The sequence below is a fragment of the Nasonia vitripennis genome, chromosome 1 (genome assembly GCF_009193385.2).
Source record: "Nasonia vitripennis strain AsymCx chromosome 1, Nvit_psr_1.1, whole genome shotgun sequence".
Taxonomy (NCBI): domain Eukaryota; kingdom Metazoa; phylum Arthropoda; class Insecta; order Hymenoptera; family Pteromalidae; genus Nasonia; species Nasonia vitripennis.
Window position 1 is genome coordinate 24,938,961 of NC_045757.1, and position 5,816 is coordinate 24,944,776.

General features: G+C 36.6%; 1 long non-coding RNA gene across 2 annotated transcripts; it reads left to right on the forward strand.

The window, feature by feature from the left end:
• The first annotated feature begins 3,810 nt into the window (after positions 1 to 3,810).
• LOC116415777 lies at positions 3,811 to 4,645 on the forward strand. Of its 2 annotated transcripts, XR_004226352.1 has the most exons (3): positions 3,811 to 3,921; positions 4,088 to 4,225; positions 4,291 to 4,645. It is a non-coding gene; the product is annotated as an uncharacterized LOC116415777 (long non-coding RNA). The 2 variants fall into 2 exon arrangements; XR_004344501.1 differs by having other exon boundaries at positions 3,823 to 4,225.
• The last annotated feature ends 1,171 nt before the right edge of the window (positions 4,646 to 5,816 follow it).

Consider the following 5,816-nt stretch of genomic DNA (forward strand, 5'->3'; position numbering starts at 1 on the left):
TTAAAGTTCTTTCTCTCCTTTCTCACCACACAACCTGCCTCGGGAAGATCGATAGAGATGAACCAATATTATATGTGTCTGTCTTTGTCCAAGGTTTTCATGAACTTAACTAACCCAATAATCTAGTAAAAACGTAAAATACTCACATTTTAAGTAATATAAGTCGCGAGTTGTGCTAGTCTTCGTAGGGAGCGACGAAATAAAGTTAATATTATTATTCTGAGACTTTCGTTATTACGAAATAAATGCACCAAGCATAATTTTTCCCTGTTTTCTTATCTAGTGAAAACAATTATACGATCATCGATTTATAAACATCTCGTTTCACGATGTAAGAAGCCGCAATATTTGAGTTTAGTTCATTATTTAGTTTTAAATACTCATTTGAATGAAAAAAAGAAATATATATTTTATCATATAGTTAATTTTATTAACTAGTATATGATATTTTTGATTTACAAAAATAGTATATTGTAGACCTAGGAAGCAAAGTAGGGATTTTTCAGATCGAATGTGCAGACGAGTAGTGTTGTAACCGGATTAGGTGAAAAAACCCATTAAGCTTTCGGTTTCCTTCGTATTTTCTGTGACTCACGTATGTACATATATTTTTGTATTTTTAAATTTCACGTGAGTTTAGAAAATCTGCTAATGAAGTGATAACAAAATGTAATACTGCAAAATTATTATTTATTACATAAAACGACATTAAAAATGTTCTCGAGTGAATTTTTGAAAAAGATCCAAATAGTACGACTTTATTAATCCAAGGCACCTGGAGCGGTATTAAAAAATATGCATGTACATACACAAACACATAAATTTTCGTATAAAATTAGTTTTACCTTAAATAAAGAAGAAACTTTTTAACCACGGCGGCCACCGCCACCACCACTTCTACCGCCGCCCCTGCGGCCACCATGGCTGCTGGATTCATGGCTACTGGTTCTACTAATACTACTACGACTACGCGAACGTCCGTATATTGAGTTTGCACTATGAATCCAATAGTTATTCGAGTAAGTCATACCATGTCCACCATTGTAGCTTGAATTCGAACACGAGCTTCCATGACCGGACAACGTAGCATTAAGGATTATGCATATTATAAACAGCATAGCGATAATAATTATAGTAATTTTGAAACAAATCTGAAAAAAATATATCGTATAAGCGACGACCTTTTGTGTTATTCGTCCAAATCGGACAGATTAACAATATAAATTGTTTACCTTTTCTTCTTTTTCGTAGCCATATTGCAGACTGTTTAATGACGGCGTCCGTCTTACCTGGTTAAAATTAGCACCGCTGTAATCGGCATAGTTATTCTGGCCTAGTGTGTAAGTTTATCGCCTGCAGAAGATCTTGATATCTTCATTGTGATAAGGAAAAACCGGTTTAAACTTAAAAATGATGTAGAGGAAGAACAAGTCGCAGAAAACTTTTAAAGACTTTATTCACTGTTTTAATATTGTGATTCGTTTGCAAGCTCTCAACTAACTGACTCGCGTCAAAGGGCTCCGTTTAACACGTCCCGAGAAAAACAAAGAAACTGTTGATCTTTCATGGCAACGCATTTCCCTCCCCGGCAACCCACGCGCCAAATCGTCACTACAGAGCTCGATCCGAACATTCTTTGAAATTAAGATCAAAGTCGTTCTTCGTGCTCGAGACGGCCGACCACGAAATAACACCTTTATTCCGCGCCGGGGCACCGCGGCCCAACAGGAGGTTATGCGCTACGGTTCTATTTTTATTATCGCGACAATTCTCAAACCAGTTCCGCCAAATATTGACAAGAATCCTGTATTCTTTCGATCTCATCGGCCCCAGAGACACTAATTTTCTCTGTGCACGAAGGCGACTGACCACAAAAGAGACACATCATTCTTTCGTGCTAGGGCATCGTGAATTGTCGTACGAACTTAACATTAGAATAAAATTAGACCTTGGATACGAAATTTACAATGATTGTTATTTATTCAATAAAAACGCTTTAACTCTAACAGTGCAATTATGATTTAATTATTAACGGTTTATTTTCAATCATCAAGTATAATTTTAATTCTAAAAAGCGAACCCTTGTCAAACGAAATTGTTAAAAATTATTATTGCGTAATATCATTAAAAGAACGAAAATAACTTTTTATGTACAAAAAATCTCATGTTGCTTATAGCGAATGCGAAAGTACGAAGGCGCACGCAAGGCTCGACGCTCGATTCGACAAACGGCGTGCGGCGCTTCAAGGGGTGTAGTCTCTGATGACGTCATAGTTACTTTACTACTATACAGAAAGATTTCGAAGATCAATAACTTCAATTATGACTTATACATATAATAAACAACTTCGTTTTCATTTTGAATACATACCCATATGCAGCATTTTTTTAATCATCCTTTTAAAAATGCTAGTGTACTATCATACACTTCGTGTATTTGCGATTTCAATCTTCATCAGTTGTGGTGTCTTCAATACATTATCAAGTATATAACATAGGTAATGATGTAAACCTATTCATATAGTGTACCTTTGGGAAGAACCGCGAACTTATTATTTACTTTTTAAATTGTTACCATTTATATGATCATGAAATTAAAAAATAAAATGTACTTTTAGGGATCCTAAATCTCAAAAAATATAGTACATGTTACATAACTACGGAAGAAAATAGGCTTTTCTAAGCCAGGATAATGTTTCAGCACGAGTGTTAGTGGAGGGCGCCGTGGAGGCGACAACAACCTTTCAGCCATGTATAGATTTTATCACTTCATTGTTTTAAACTATTTGGATATGTTAGTGAAAAAAACGATAATCATATTTTAGCATATGTTTATTTATATTTTACTAGGTGAGTACCTCTCCCCCCCCCCCTACTCGCTCGGCAACCCTCACGTTCGTTGCAAATTGGTGTGCCAGTGTCTTCGAAGATAACGCGTTTTTTTTATAATAAAAAAATTTTACTGCCGCTGGTTCAGAAATTGATAAAGTAAAGCGAAGGTAAAAAAGAAAAGCAAGCTATGCTATAAAACTTTTAGTTATTATTTGGCTTACTTTAATAACAAAAAAACGTTACGATTTTCATGCCATGCAAATGAATTCAAGTTACTACGAATTCTTCACAAAAAATTCTTTTATTTTTCCAAACAGTTTGTGCTAATGGTAATTTGTTTACGATTAAAAACCAAGCAAAAAACAAACGCAATTGCTCTGGTAACATAATTGTACATGCCTCATCAAATATATGAAAAATTTCTTTATCATTTTCAACTAATCCCATGGCTATTACTGTTTCAGTAAATGTTGAATACGTTTTATCTTCAAATTTCTTTAAATCATCAAATGAGGTTGCCCCTTTAACTCTGTATAATATTAATTTTAAATGAAATAACTCTTGTTCGTTAGGAATCATACAGATTAATCTTTTTAAAGTATTTGAATATAGTTTTTACGTCTAACCCACTTCTTTTTCGTAAAAACATAATGTTCTGGTATATCACAATACCAAAAATTTCTGGCATAATCATCAATTTTATTTAGTTCAAATCATGCTGTTAAAGTTGTCTCGTGATTGAGAGAATCTATATCAATGTTGCCACAGTACGAAACCGATCGTCGAACATCGGAGCGAGTGCTTTGACCTACGAGTCAGCACTTCTTACGCGCGTATTACTGACTTACTTTTGTACATCATCATTGCACGTCAGATGTTGATTGGTCGATCGTTGCCGCGTTTCATTTAATTTCATAACTCCTTGAATCGTCACCGAAGCTTTAAAAAGCCAGGAAACCATCTACGGAGTGCCTTCTGTATTCGCGTTGTGCACAATTTTCTATCAGCGCCACTTTTAACGGTAAAACTGAGAACAGTTGGTTTGCTAAAACATATTGGCTTATATGGAGAGTTATATAAAATAATTTGGTGAGAAATTGGTATTGCTTAAACCGGAGCAAACTTTTTTGAAAGATAAATATCAGTGCCTTTGATGTATACAAGAATTTACAAGCATTTTAAACACCTAGAGATTTCATAAGAAATATTTTTTGTCATTTTCCTATATAAGTTATACATTTTTGCAACCGTTTAGTTCCGAGGGCGGCCACCAATTTATGTAGAATACGCGTAAAATACCTCAACGCACAGAGCGAATAAGTAACCTGTTGTCGTGTAGCTGTACCCGGTCAGGGAGTACGAGTGCTATCCCTCTGTACGCATCGCCTATTGAGTGCGTAGAAAACACTCAAACTCTGTGTGCAAGACATAGAAAAACTCCTTGTTTTCTGGTTCCAGTGTCTGCATCGTGCAATAGGCGTAGGACCCATCGATAGCAGACCGGCGTTAGTGGGAAACCATAGAGCAACTTAGATTAACCATACATTAATTAGCCACGAGTAATCGTGTAGAATTGAGACCAATCAGCATCTGACGTGCCACGAAAGAGCCTCCAGTATCCAGGTCACAATAGAGAGCAAATATATAAATATATTGTAAGTTGAGTTCAATTATATAAAAGCGTCAAACGTAATTACAAATAAACCACCGCACAACGCAATAACAACAATACTATAATAACCAAAATATACGAAACTGTAACATTTGCTGAGTTCTGGGTTGTCTCCAATAAAACAAAAATAATAAGAATTAATCAGCCTATAATTATTATTAATAATCAATAACATTCATAAAACAACCTAAAACCATTGAAACGAGAATAGAAGGAAAAAATACACTTGCTGTCAACATCATAAGCCACACAAGGTAAGGGCAAGCAACATAGTCGCGGACATTTCCTAGTCCGCGATACTACAGCGTGACAATACTGCTGCAGGATACCAACAATGTCCGCGCAAAACGAACCTGTCCGCTTTAGCAGGCAGCGTGGACAAACTACCGTCCGCGAACAAATACGCGTCCGTGCCGACGAGTAGCGTGGGACATACTTAGATCTTGCCGTTCACGCGTAACTCCAGTAATATAAGGCTCACGAGCCGGAGGCTAGTTTCTTTTAATTCAAATAATTTTTTGTATACTTGCGCAGCCCGTCTTTACACCAAGTACGGTCTTTACATAACCACACTATGAGAACAAGCACAAATTGGTAATTCTTGAATACGCCATACAGCTTCCATTGGCCCTACGTATCTACAATCCATGTATAATCCATGTATTCTGTTATTTCATCGTACATTGCTTTATCTTCATTATTTTTACTCATTTTTATAAAAGCACGATTATGTCCTTTGTGTAAATATTTGTGTAAATATTTGATGCTCATAATAGATGCACAATATTCAACATTAATGTAGGAATAGGCGAGGTGAAGGTGCAAACAAGTCACAGAGTCTTTCAGTTTAGTCAAATATATTATAAGTATAACGGTTATATCGTCTTCACTCTACGGTGGCAGACTTAGATCTAACGCTCCTCGGGGTTGCCGGTCAGCACCACGGCTATACCTGCCCCTTCCACTCGCCTCACTCGTGCATCATTCGCTCTCGGCCTCAGCCGGGCCTCACATTTTCCCCACGTGTACACCATGATCTCGGACACGCTCTCTCAGACCGTCATTCATGCCATAAACCTATAAAACGTTCGCTCGGCTCTCACTCATAATCCGTCGCGCGCTCTAATCCTCATGCTCACAACCGTCCCTCGCATGCAGTCTCTCGCATGCTCTCTCTCACATGCATCTATCCTTCCTACATTAATATGGCAGTTATATTTTCTAAGAAGAGTTGGATTACAGGGAACAATCATTGTATTATCGACCTTTTCAAGTTTACCATAAAGTCTTTTGTTATAGACATTGTTTTTAT